A 14,132-nucleotide genomic window follows, 5' to 3' on the forward strand; every position below is an offset into this window, starting at 1 on the left:
ACTCGGACATGTCGGGGAGGCGAAGGGGGCTCGCAGAGACTCGGGGTGACCTCGTGCGGTGGGGGGGAGGGGGGGGGGTATTTTGGAGGACTCGGGGAGAGGGGGGGACGGGACTCCTTTACCGCGTGGCGTGCGTGCGACTCAAATGAGTACCTTGTGCGGTGTTGTAGACATCGCCAGGAGGGAGACAAAGGTGGCCCGGGCGTGTTGCTGGCCATCTGCTCTTTCGTGTACCGTTCCGTCCTTCATAGGTGTTCGCTAACAGCACTTGCCCCAACAGTCTGTTAAGGCTATACGGGGATATTTGTCTTTGTCTGGTGACTGTAGTGTGTGTGACTTCCTCTCTACACTCGCCAGTGTCAAGTAAAGTGTGCGGGGTGAGTGAGGTATGAGCTAGGTGAGTGGGGTGAGCTAGGTGAGTGGGGTGAGTGGAGCGAGTGAGAAATGCAGGGGAGTGAGGTGAGCAGGGTGAGGTTAGTGAGGTGAGTGAGGTGAGTAGGGTGAGGTGAGTGGGGTGAGGTGAGTGAGGTTAGTGGGGTGAGGTGGGTGGGGTGAGGTGAGTGGGGTGAGGTGAGTGGGGTGAGGTGAGTGGGGTGAGGTGAGTGGGGGGAGGTGAGTGGGGTGAGGTGAGTGGGGTGAGGTGAGTGGGGTGAGGTGAGTGGGGTGAGGTGAGGGGGTGAGGTGAGTGGGGTGAGCTGGGTGGGGTGAGCTGAGTGGGGTGAGGTGAGTGGGGTGAGGTGAGTGGGGTGAGGTGAGTGGGGTGAGGTGAGTGGGGTGAGGTGAGTGGGGTGAGCGAGCTGTGGAGGGTGAGCGAGGGGAGCGGGGTGATTTACACAGCCCACCGCATCAGCTGTTGTCGCGAGACGTGTTTCGTGTTTTAAACATCAGCATCAGCAGTAGCATCATGACTTCCGCAGCGCTTTGAAACTCTTCCATCAGAAAGTGACGCACAGCGTTGGTCGCCAACCGCCAACTTCATCTGTCCGCTCTCTCGTGCAGCTCTGAAGAAGAAGCTCACACCCCGAAACGCCATCACATTGTACATTGCTGTTGTAAGGCGCTGTTCCGTGTTCCAGACGCGTTGGCTTTGTGGTGGAGAATGCAATCGATTAAACACCCCACAGATTATAATGCAACGAGCAACTCGAGAAACGAAGTAAAACTCACCCCCCCCCCCTCTCGGAGAGTCGAGCCGCGTGTTCCTGTCCAGCCGCAACCACCGCGAGCTTCGTTTAAGCGCCAACATCTCAAACAGCTGCTTCGGATCACGATCTCACCGTTTACACGAAGACTGTAAACACGAGAGACGGTATCTTCCACTGCGGCACTGGCGGTCGCCTGCTACGCACGGGCCCGTTGGTTCGAGCCCCGGACCTTAGCGGTGCCGGCTACATTTGGAGTTCGCGAGTTCTCTCTCTCCTCGGGGTGGTTGCGTGGATTGTTCTCTGCCCCCCCCCCTCTACATTTAGAATCAACACGCGTTTATTATCTGGCTGCGCCTATAAATTAACCCCACGTGTCATGATGCTGCTGCTTTCAGCCACTTCGACGATGAGCTTTCATCACGCGTGGCCAGGCCACCTCGGAAAAATAGGCAACAGCGCGGTGGGGGCTTTAGCTGCTAAACAATTTGATGTCGGTTTAGTTTCTACGAACGAGGGTTGTTCGCATTCGAGTGCAACAGGTACTGCTTTGGTGAAGTATGGGTTCGGTAGGGTTGAGGTCCCATATGGGATCAAGCGGGCGATGTGGCGGGGGGGCTCTGATAGGGTGGTCGCGTGGATTTGTCTCCGGGTTTCTGCGTGTTGCCCTCCGGTTGGATTCCTCCTAATGATTATTATTATCGCTGTGGTGAGTGTGATGGGTGGGCGAGCCAGCTCCGGTGAATGTCTGTGAGCCGTGGCCCTCGTCTGTGTGTGGATGTGTGCTCTGGGTGGAGCGGTGGCGCAGTGGTTTCGCGACCCGGGTGCGATTCCCGCTCACTGCCAGAATCGGCGAGGATCATTTGAACGCCGGTCCTGAGCAGCCTCCCCGAGGTCGAGTCGGCCTTAAATGAACATCTGGTTCGGTGTGTAAACATCCGCACCCAACTTCATTGCTGCTCACTAACAGCACTTGCCCAAACAGCCCGCGGAGGCGACACGCGGGGGATGTGCGCGTCTCTGTTTTGTGTCGCGTCTGGGGCGTGCGCGTTCCTGTGGTGAGCGCCACGGGCAACACTCGTGGCGATCGCGTGTACCAGACCCGGGCCTCCCCTAGGTCGACTCGGCCTCAAAATGATTACCTGATGCGGGTCGTGTAAACGTTAGCGCTGGCGTGCCGGCACGGTCTTCAGAGTTGCTCGCCGCGACTGCACTTGCCCCAACAGTCCGTTGAGGCTAAACGGGGCGGCTTTGTCCTGCGGGTAAACGTTGGGGCTCTCGCGACCCGTGGAGGAGCAGCGCGGCACTCACGCGGCCTGCAGAGACTGCGGCGTGTCGCATCGGCGCAGAGCTTCCGCGATCCACCGCTGGATAAGCCCCCCCGCCCCACGCACCGTGCGGCTTGTGGGGGGGCTACGTGAACACAGCTCGCCCACCGCACCGGTGAGTGCGGGTTGCCGACGGTGGGGGCGCATAGACGTCGGAGCATAGTCCGCTTCCAACACTCCCCACAGTGTCGCCCCGCCGCAGCCTATAGCACCTGTTGTGCACGATGGTGGCCGTCCACCCAAGCTTGCCATCGGACCCGGTGATTGTTGGCAGGGGATCGCACCACGTCCACCACCGCCGCACCAGTCAACCTGCGACACGGAAATGGTCACGTGTGGCCCTGCCGAGTGTCGTGTTTATTTAAATCCGGTGCGAACCCGTTAACCAAGGTGAGCACCCCGCTGAGAGGGGGAGAGGGGTGGCCGGGAATCGAACTCAGGTGACCGGGTTGGTATTATCGCCCGTGTGCAGATAACCACTGCGCCACCGCCCCACGGCTTAGATTAGGACCCGACTTGACCGGACTTCCGGCGAGGTCGTTTAGAGCGAAAGTTACGAGTTCACATTCTGCTTAGGGGGTTAACTTAACTCATTGGCCCTCCGAGGTCGATCAACATGGTTATCCATTTTGTGGGCAAGTCAAACAGCGGTTGTCCTGTGGATGGACTCGCCCCCGCCACGTGAATGTGGAATTTCCACCACCGGCTCAGGGTTGGAAACAAGGGCTGAGTGCCACTGCCACGGCACTCATTGGTGGAGGAGACGGCGGCGGCGGCTCTGCGAGGCTCGTGGTGTCACGGCACCCGCACTGCTCACGGGGTCGCCAGGAGCCTTGGGGTCGTCCACGGGGTGGGGGGAGCGCCGGCTTTGCGCTCCCGTCCCGCACGGCGCAGTTGGTGACGCGGAGTTGGCAGTGCAATGGCGCAGCAGGTCACCCGAGCTCGAATCGTCGGTCACGGCTCGCATCAGTGACGATCGATGTGCGTGAACGAAAACTGAACTTTATTTTATTGTACCAGGTAAGGCCCACCGAGCAATATAGCTCGGTTTCGGAAGCGACCTGGCAATCACGAATGAATGATAGCTCAACGAAGTGGCTTATATCGTGTCGAAATTCATAGCAGCCAAATGCTCTGAACGCATGCTTCTAATTGTGGAGGGGAAAACCGGAGGACTCGGAGAAAAAATTCACACGACCACGGGGAGAGACACGAAAACTTCAGATATACAGGCGCCGTCAGGGTCGGGATCGAACCCACGACTCCCTGCTGACTAGGCGAGGTAGTTAACATCTCGCCGCAGCGGCGCCCTTACTCTCACCCCCCCCCATCAACAATGTTCACTCAGCAGTGTGGTGGGCGAGAGAGGGCCCCCGTCGGCGAACCTTCGTCAGCGCGGAGATCACGGCGCGCGAGTGATGGCGTTGACTCGCGGCTGCACATCACACGTGGACGTTGACGGATGGCGCCGTGAGAATTCCGTGAATCTTCGAAGCGATTCCTTTCAATATCAAACCAAAGTTTTCATTCTGAAGACATCACACGATCCAGAGCGGAGAGAGAGATTGTGGTGATTCCCCAGGAGACCCTGCGCGGGCTTCTGAGTAAGAGCGAGCTGCCACGCAGAAGGAACTTCGCTCTCATTCCTTTCAAATCGAGACTCATCTTCGAATTTTCTCGCTTTGCGAGTTAAGAGGCGTCTCGCGTGGCAATCGCCGCTGCCATCTTCCCCCCTCTGTCGCTGTCAGCTCCACTGCCTTTGCCTCGCTTAAACAACACCAACAACACGATTTCATTTTGTAAGTGGGGGGGATTATTATTTTTTACGAATTCATTTTCGTGAATTGCTCATCCTCATGCTGCTTGCTCTTCGTTCTCGAGTTACCGGCCATATGCCGGACGCGTTCAGCATCTCTTCACGGATTAATCAATAGCAGTGCGTGCTATAACACGTGCTCTCGTGTTGTGTAGTGCGGTGCGGTTGATGATGGCACGTGTCTTTATGACGAGGTGCCACGTGCACTGGTGTAGACCACCATTACAACGACCACGACCACCACGACAACGATGTAACTCGTCATCACTGCTGCCGATGACCGAATCACCAAGAATGCACCCCACCCCATCTCGTGAGATCTCCAAAGAGTTGAGCCTGGCTCGTACTTGGAGAGGCGACCACCACCCTGCACGGGACAGGTGCTATGAGCCGCTGCGGTGCGACGTTGCAGAATCCATAGTTGTGCTGTACTTCCATGCTCCCGCACTTGCGCTCTCTGCCTTCAACCCGCACTGAGCAACGTGGTGAAGAATAAACTAAAACCGCACCTCCCCCCCCCCCCGTGCTGCGTGGGGAGGCCCTCATCGAGCAGTGGATTGAAGAATGTGCACTTGATGGTCGCCAGTGAAAGTTGAGGGGGTTGAGTTCCCGTGGTTCAAGGGTGGATTGCAGCCGTTCGTCACGCGTAGCCGCGGAGGCGTGCGCCACGAACCCGGCCTCCCCGAGTTCGATTCCCCACTCGGGGTCAAACATCAGCGGTGTGGCCACCCCGAGGTGACCACAGCAGCGATTGGCTACCCCGCTACTCCCCACATGACCGCCTGCCTGATCAACCACCTCCTCGACGTCGCGTCTCCCACTCTGCTGCTGCGCCGCTCTTCGTCGCAAGGCCCCCAGGGCCCCTGGCGTGCGGCCCCGACAATCCACAACACGTGACACCCCCCCACCCCCCTCCATCATCATCGTGCTGCTGTCAATCCCCCCCCTCCCCACAAAAAACATGTGTGGCGGCCCTCACACTGATCTGGTGTCTTATCGGCCAAAATTCCTCCCTCCCTCCCCCTCTCTGAAAATCCGTGAAGAACGCTGCTCGACAGCAACATGAGCCGTGCGACAGAAGACAGAAGCCACGGTCGGTTTGTGCGAGTTGTAGGGGGCTCCGGACCCACGCCCGCCCCCTCCCCCCCAGCAGAGGCTCGCGCCGCAGTAGCCGCGAGCTACCAAGACGCCCAGTAGGGAGGGTGGGAGTGGGGGAGGGAGTGGGTGGGTGGGAGGGAGTGGGTGGGAGTGGGGGGAGGGAGTGGGTGGGTGGGAGGGAGTGGGTGGGAGTGGGGGGAGGGAGGGAGTGGGGGGAGGGAGGGAGGGAGTGGGAGGAGGGAGGGAGTGGGTTGGAGTGGGGGGAGGGAGTGGAGGGAGAGAGGTTGTCTCCCCCTCTCAGCTGCCCACGAGGGAAGTGAGGGTGGGGGAGCCTGTGGGGGAGGGGAGGCGGCGTTGTGTTTGGTTTTAAAAACTTCACTGCGTGTCCGAGAACCAATCACAGAGAGCAGCTCTCAGCTGGGCCAAGTGTTGCCGTGGTCCCTTTAAAAACGATCGCGTGTCGTCCGAACAGAGCACCCCCCCTCTCACCCAACCATCACTCACCCCTCTCACCCCTCTCACTCACCACTCACCCCTCTCACTCACCACTCTCACTCACCACTCACCCCTCTCACTCACCACTCACCCCTCTCACTCCTCTCACTCACCCCTCTCACTCACCCACCTCTCTCACTCACCCCTCTCACTCACCCCTCTCACTCACCCCTCTCACTCACCCCTCTCACTCACCCCTCTCACCCCTCTCACTCACCCCTCTCACTCACCTCTCCCACTCACCCCTCTCACTCACCCTTAACGGCTCTCACTCACCCCTCTCACTCACCCCTCTCACTCACCCCTCTCACTCACCAGCCTGATTCACCTTAGAACTGTGGCTTAATCCTTCTAGGTTCAGCAGGTTCACATCAAGAGGGTAATTGCCCGCTAAACGCGCCCGATGATTGGTAAACCACGCCCCACGTGTATGTGACACTGCGGCGATGCGTGAGCCCCGCAGACGAGTTGGGAGGCAGGGGAGGAGAGGGGGCACGGGGGGAGGAGGTGGAAGCCGGGGGGGGGCACCCAGCGTGGGGGGAGGGGTGGGGAGAAGATCACGTGGTCGGGATAGGTAGTGGGGGGGGCACGTGGTGGTGGGGGGGGTCACGCCGATTTGCGGGTCCCCGCGCTGATTTAATTGAACAGGAGATGGGACGCGCGACCCTGAAAGCGATTACGTAAAACAAAGACAAAGGATCTCCCCCCCGGTATAGCCTTTAACAGAGTGTTGGGGCGAGTGCTGTTAGCGACCACCTGCGAGTTCTCGTGCATTCTCTTCTTGCGCACGATGGCAAATTGGCTCAGGAGCTCGATGTGTCCGCGTGCGGCGGGAGCGGTGGCGCAGTAGTTGGCGCGCTGCGCCACCAAGCCCGGCGAGCCGGCATGTCGAGGCCTGCTGACCACACCGAGAGGACTTCGGCAGAGAGAGTGAGAGAGTTCGTGTCGTGTCGCTGTTCCTCCTCCTCCTGCGTAGAAACGGGCCACGGCGGGTTCCCTGTGCGGGCCGTGATGTGTGGCCCCAGTTGCCCGGCTGCGGTGACTCGCCTCTTGAATGTCCCACTCACGAAGCAAATGTGGGCATCGGCCTCGTGTGATGTCCTTGCTGTTTGTGTTTAGTTTGTTGTCCTTCCACGCACCTCCGATGAGCACGGTGCGAAAGAAGTTTAACATACGTACAGACATGTCTGATGCGGTCGATGGTTCCAGCAGCGGTGTTTTCGAGGAGGAGGAGGAATGTCAAAGCCAGGAGGAGCGATGACGTGTGGGTCTTATTTCGGACGTCCGCGTTGTTCCACTCTCTTCGCCAGCATCCTTCGGGGTCTACGGGAGATTCTTGGAGAATCGTGGCGGCAGCATCGGCGCGATCCCGTACACGTCACGATCCCATACACGTCGCGATCCCATACACGTCGCAGTGTCGGGGCGACAATGACGATGAACCAACCAATGCTGCTGGAATTATGCACGTTCCAGATGACGGGACCGTGTAACGGGGAAAGAGAACAACAACTGCCACGTGTACGTTGGATGTGGAGGGACGGGAAGCGGGAAGGCAGCGAGCGGGAGTCCGCTCTCAATGAGCCGCGCGCGAGTTAATCACCGGCACGTGACGGTGGGGCCAGTCACGTGCCGGCTGTAATGTGCTGGGGGCCCGGGGGGGGGGGCAAGGTGCGGGTTGGGTGATCAAGAGAGGGGCATTGTGGGGGGTGGTGTGGTGGGGGGTGGTGGGTAAGATTGCCCTCGAGTGGAGAGAGAGATGGTGCGGGGATCTGAGCGAGAGACCCCATGGAGGGAGGAATGGGGAACTGGGGTGGATGGGGTGGGGGGGATCACACCCCCGCGGGGACCTTAACGCGGGGACGGCTTTGTAGGCGTTACGTGGCGCGAATTCGATGCATATTTAATTTAACAAGAAAGGAGGATTCGAGCATCGGCGAGGGAGACTCCCGGCAGCGCTCGCTTCTGGAGCCCACAGACGCACACACGCACATAGAGACAAAGACACGCACAGACACATATACATAGTCAAAGACAAACACATACATAGAGACAAAGACGCACACATACATACAGACACACATACACACATACACACAGCCTTAACAGATTGTTGGGGCAAGTGCCGTTAGCAAGCACCTATGAAGACTGACACGGCACACAAGGGGAGCCAACACCACACCCGGCCGCCTTTGTCTCCTCAGTGACGATGTTTACACACCGCACCAGGTACTCATTTGAGGCTGTGTCGACCTAGGGGAGGCCCAGAACCGGTTCAGATCATCGTCACTGGTGTTGGCCGTGAGCGGGAATCGAACCCGGGTGGGCGGGTTCGTAGCGCAGCGCTAACCGCTACACCACCGCTCCCCACCATACATGGAGCGAGCCCGGACACACACATACAGACAGACACACACACAAAGACACACACACATGCAAACACAACGACACGTAAAGATACATAGACATAAAGACAAAGACACGTACAGACACGCGTACAGACAAACATACAGATACACATACATACGGACACACAGACACAAACAAACATACAGACACACACATACAGACACATAGACAGACAGACATACACATGCAAAGTAACACAAATACACAGACTAATACACACAAACATACAAAGACACGTACATATACACGTAGACACAGCGATACACACTCAGATACACACACGTACAGACACAAATACCCGTGAAAACACATATAGACATAAAGACAGACACACGTACAAACATGCCTCCAGAAAAAACACACGCACGTACATACAGACACACAGATACACGTACAGACACATACAGACACACACAATATACACAAAGATACCCCGTGTATAGCCCACACAGACTGTTTGGGTAAGTGCTGTTAGCGATCATCTCTAGACACACATACGTACAGACAAACACTCCCAGAAAGACACACACACACATTGACACGCAGACACAGGCGACAACTCGCAGTGACACTCAGATACACACAAAGGCAAAAAGATCCGGCCTAGAGCCTTAACAGACGTTTGGGGTAGTTCAGTGCTGTTAGCGAGCACGTGACACAAGGCTGGAGTGGGTGGCCAGCTCCACGCCCGACACACACTGCACGTACACACACTGCACGTACACACACTGCACGTACACACACTGCACGTACACACACTGCACGTACACACTGCACGTACACACTGCACGTACACAGCACTACACACTGCACGTACACACTGCACGTACACACACAGCACTACACACTGCACGTACACACTGCACGTACACACTGCACGTACACTGCACGTACACACAGCACGTACACACAGCACGTACACACAGCCCCCCCCCCCCACACAGCCCCACCCCCACAGCCCCCCCCCCCACCACACACACAGCCCCCTGAAGCGGCTGTGTGTGTGGGGGGGGGGTCCATCAACCCCCGAACCACCGCTACCCCCCCCCTCCATCCTCCCTCCCCTCCCCCCAGCCAATGTCCCCGCTTCCCCCCCCCCAGCCCGGAGCGTCTGTGCCGTCGCTGCCGCCGTCGCGATTGTTTTCAGCTTGATTCACTTCCCTTGTGGAGCGGTGGCGCAGTGGTTAGCGCACTGCTCTCTGAACCCGGCAACTTGATGTAGATTCAGGGTCACGGGTGACACCAGTGGCGTGCCCCCCCCTCCCTCCCCCAACCCGTACTGACAAGCGTGGTGAAGTGTAGCGTGGTGAAGTATAGATGATCGACTCGGCATGGGAAGGCCTTCATCCAGCAGTAGAGTGATAAAGATCCGTAGGTGACGATTCACGATCACCATCACGTCCCCTGCAGCCTCTCCCACCCCTTTCCCGTGCCCCCCCCCTCCCGAGAGCCCTGGCCCCGCCCCTCATCCCCAGCGATCATTTGCCCAGCAGTGAGCGTCGTCACGATAATGAGCGGAATTGATTAGGGCCACAGTTGCATTTGTGTGTACGAATAGAGGCGTAATCACACGTTCTTAAATAAAAACAAATACAGCAACATTATCAAGCATTGTAGTTAATGTCATAATTTGTGTTGTGGGCATTTCAGCTCCTCTGTGTGACTGTGCTCATCTCTAACTCGATGGGTCTCGGTGCGTATATGGATCTCTGTGACACTATAGGTCTCTGTGTGACTATGGTATATCTGTCACTCTATGGATCTGTGTGCGAGTCGATGGGTCTCTGTGTGAATGTATCTCTAACTCTATGGTTCTCTGTGTGAATGTATCTCTATTCTCTAACTCTATGGGTCTCTGTGTGAATGTATCTCTGTAAGTCGATGGGTCTCTGTGTGAATGTAGCTCTAACTCTATGGGTCTCTGTGTGAATGTATCTCTGTAAGTCGATGGGTCTCTGTGTGAGGCTATGGTGTCACCTCCGATGAGCGTGCCTCGGGGTTGTTCCTGGTCGTTGCGTGTCTAATTAAGCCGTGTCAAATCAAACCTCTTAATTAAACAGCAACAACAAACAACTCTTCCTCCCTCGCCAAACAGATCGCTCACCCGAGCGGGCAGACATCGATTGCCTCGCATCGTCACATCTGTGGCGAGAGGTACGCACACCTTGCCTTGTGTAGACCCCCCCCCCCCCCCCATATATCCCGACTCCCAGCGGACACAGCATTGGGGATCTCGGGGACCCCAGCAGGGAACTCGCTGTTGCAGTTCGTGTCTCGGTGTCATAGTTGGAGTCCGCATGTCTTTCCCAGGAGCGTGGGTGTCATAGGAGTTTGCAGTGTCCTGTTAAGGAGGTCTCAATGTTCCATTTGGTGGCGTGAGCGTCCAAGAACTGTACTCGTGGGAGGTCTCATTGCCCTATTAGGCTCCCCGTGTGTTATATGAGGGTTCTCAACGTTCAATGGATAATCCCAATGTTATATCACGTGTCTCAACTTGTGGGTTTTTGGATCTAATTGTCCTTGTCAGAGTCTCAATGTCGTATTCGGGGCCTCAAGTTTGCGTTTGGGTGTCAATGCCTGCGCAGGTGTCTCAGTGTTGCATTATGAGTCTGAATGTTGCATTAGGGGTCTCAGTGTTTTATTCGGGGTCTAACTGTCCTTGTAGGGGTCTCTGTGTTCTTGTAGGGGTTAGTGTTCTTGTAGGGGTCTGAGTGTTGCATTATGGGTCTGAGTGTTGTATTCGGGGTCTAACTGTCCTTGTCGGGGTCTCGGAGTCTCGAGAAGGGGCTGGAGGTGTTGGGAGAGTGGGAGACGGAGCGACTAGAGCCCCATAGTAATTACACGCGAGTGCAGACACGTTCACTTACAGAGCGGTAATTGGAGCAATCAAGTGGAGTCAGATTACCCTTTAAGTTTCTAATTATCCCCGTTAAGGGCCCATGCGCTCCGCGGCGCATGCTGTGAGAACAAGAGCCGTGATTGCCAAACCTGTTCCACGTGGACATATTGACAAACACAGACAAAGACCAACCTCGTCGTCTCAACAGACTGTTGGGGCAAGTGCTGTTAGCGACTAGCACCTATGATGGCCGGCGCGGCACAAGAGGGGATGGGGAGGCCATCACCCCACCCGGCCGCCTTTGTCTCCCCGGTGGCGATGTTTACACATCGCACCAGGTACTCATTTAAGGCCGAGTAGACCTAGGGGGAAGCCCAGAACCGGATCAGACAGTCCTCGCCGATGGTGGTGGCCGTGAGCGGGGATCGTACTCGGGTCCCTGGGTTCGTAGCCGCGCAGAGTAGCGCGCCAACCACTGCGCCACCGCTCCCCCCCCCCCCACGTGTGGTGGCGGGGGGGCTGAACTCGTGCGGCCCGGATCCGGGCTGCTGTAGCGCCCACTGCGTCACGACCCGCCGCATACAAAGACAAAAGTCCCCCGTATAGCGCGGTGCAGACTGTTGGGTTAAGTGTTGTAAGCGGCCGCCTGTTTACATTTTTCCCCATTTTGAAAAAGTTTACACCGCAAATGACTCGGTTGTGGCCGTGCGTAGCGATCACTGCCCACCCTCGGCAGGGCCCTCCTGAAAAAGGGTCGCGAGACTCGGCGAGGCTTTCCTGACGAAACAAGCGGCATCGTAGTGATAACTTATTGGGTGGCCAGCGGGGGGGGGGGGGGGTGTGGCCAGGGCCGCCTTTGTGTCTCTGTCTGTGCATGCGGGGAGGCACGCGTGGGGTGCCCTGGAGGATATTCGTGTGGTGACGGGAAGGAACTGGGAGCTTCGCCTTCACCGGAGCTGAACGACAAACCGCTGCGCCCGGCGTTCGCCTCCGTTCGGTCTCATCGGCAGCGCCGTGACCACGAAGGGCGCGTGGAGTTGTACGGTGGGCAGGGGGGGGGGCGACTCTCTCTGAGGTTTCGCCCATAACTCATGGGTGGGGGGGGGCTCCGGGGAGAAGCGCGCAACGCGTCCTTCCTCTCTCCAGGGGTATCGATCCCGGGCTGTGAATGCCCCCTGCCTCCCCGGCCCCCACCGCCGCCCCTCCCCCACACCGTCCTCGCTCCTGCTCGCTCTGCTAAATCGCTGCACAAGCGGCACGGATTCTGAACACGCTCCCTGTGCGCATGGCGATGCGTCGTTTGGGGCAGCGGTTATCGCGTTGCGCTACGAACTCGGCGATCCGAGTTCGATTTCCGCTTTTACGGTCAACGACACCAGTGTCGATTATCTAAACCTGTGTCCTGGGCCTCCTCCTCTAGGTCGACTCGGCCTCAAATGAGTACCTGGTGCGGTGTGTAGACAAAAGCGGCCGGGCATGGGGCTGCCCACCTACACACCCCCTTGTCTGCCGTTCCGGCCTGCATAGGTGGCCGCTCGCAGTACGTGCCCCAAAAGTATGTTGATGCTATACGGGGGGTATTTGTCTTTGGTATGTGTGTGTGCGCGTCGTCGTGTATGTATGCATATGCACTTTTTAGAGAATGGTGGGGCAAGTGTGGTTCGCGAGCCACGTGACTCGGCAGAGACGACGCCGGGGGGGGGGGGTGACGCCGGCTGCGGATCGGTGGGAGCCTCCCGCATCGAGCTGCCCAACGACTCCTCCTCGGAGTCGCTCTTCCCAAATCTCCCTGCGCCCCTCACCACCCCCTCACCATCACCTCACCCTCCCCTCCCTACCCCCCTCTCCTCCCCTCCCTACCCCCCTCCCATCCCCCTCCCATCCCCCCTCCTCCTTCCCCCCCTCCCCCCTCCTCCTTCCCCCCCTCCCCCCCTCCTCCCCCCCTCTTCCCCCCTCCCCCCCTCTCCCTCCCATCCCCCTCCCCCCCATCCCCCCTCCCCCTCCCTCCCCCCTCCCCCTCCCTCTCCTCCCTCCCCCTCCCTCTCCTCCCACCTCCCTACCCCCCTCCCTCCCCTCCCTCCCCTCCCTACCCCCCTCTCCTCCCCTCCCTACCCCCCTCCATCCCCCCTCCCCCCCATCCCCCCTCCCCCTCCCCCTCCCCTCCCCCCTCCCCCTCCCTCTCCTCCCTCCCCCTCCCTCTCCTCCCACCTCCCTACCTCCCTCCCCTCCCTCCCCTCCCTACCCCCCTCCCTCCCCTCCCTACCCCCCTCCCTACCCCCCCTCCCCTCCCTACCCCCTCCCCTCCCTACCCCCCCTCCCCCCCTCCCTACCCCCCTCCTACCCCCCCTCCCCTCCCTACCCCCTACCCCCCTCCCTACCCCCCTCCCCTCCCCTACCCCCCTCCCCTCCCTTATCCCCCTCCCCTCTCTACCCCCCCTCCGTACCCCCCCCCCCATCCCTACCCCCTACCCCCCTCCCTACCCCCCTCCCCTCCCTACCCCCCTCCCCTCCCTTATCCCCCCTCCCCTCTCTACCCCCCTCCGTACCCCCCCCCCCATCCCTTCACCTGGTGCCGTCAGGGCAAGTTACCGAGTGCGTCAGCTCCGGGATCGGCGCCGAACTCTCCCTCCCATTAGTGTCTCTGTCCATTAGGGGCTGGGCAGCAATTGGTACTGCGGGAGCAGGGGAGGAGGAGGAGGCGGGGAGGGGGTTGGGTGCGTGCTTGATTGGGGGTGGGGGCAAGTGGGAGATCCCACGCGTCGTCTAAATGTGTAGTAATTGATACACACACACAGACACATCGTTTAAATATTAATTCGGCGGACACTTAATTCTCTACCGACGCGTTCGTGAGTGCATCACGTGGGCCAACAGTGCTCTGGGTGAGTTTGAACGTAAATGAGTTAATGGGATTTGTTGTAAGCACAGCGCTCTCCGCTGAGAGAGAGAGAGAGTCCGTGTGGTGTTGCACGCGTGTTGCACGCGTGTTGCACGCGTGTTGCACG

The 14,132-nt window shown here is 58.7% G+C and overlaps 1 protein-coding gene across 9 annotated transcripts in view; it reads left to right on the forward strand.

The window, feature by feature from the left end:
- Window positions 1-14,132, forward strand: part of LOC144935909 (receptor-type tyrosine-protein phosphatase kappa-like) — a 151,094-nt gene that overhangs the window by 721 nt on the left and 136,241 nt on the right. The window lies entirely within an intron of this gene.

The sequence above is a fragment of the Lampetra fluviatilis genome, chromosome 14 (genome assembly GCF_964198595.1).
Source record: "Lampetra fluviatilis chromosome 14, kcLamFluv1.1, whole genome shotgun sequence".
NCBI classification, from domain to species: domain Eukaryota; kingdom Metazoa; phylum Chordata; class Hyperoartia; order Petromyzontiformes; family Petromyzontidae; genus Lampetra; species Lampetra fluviatilis.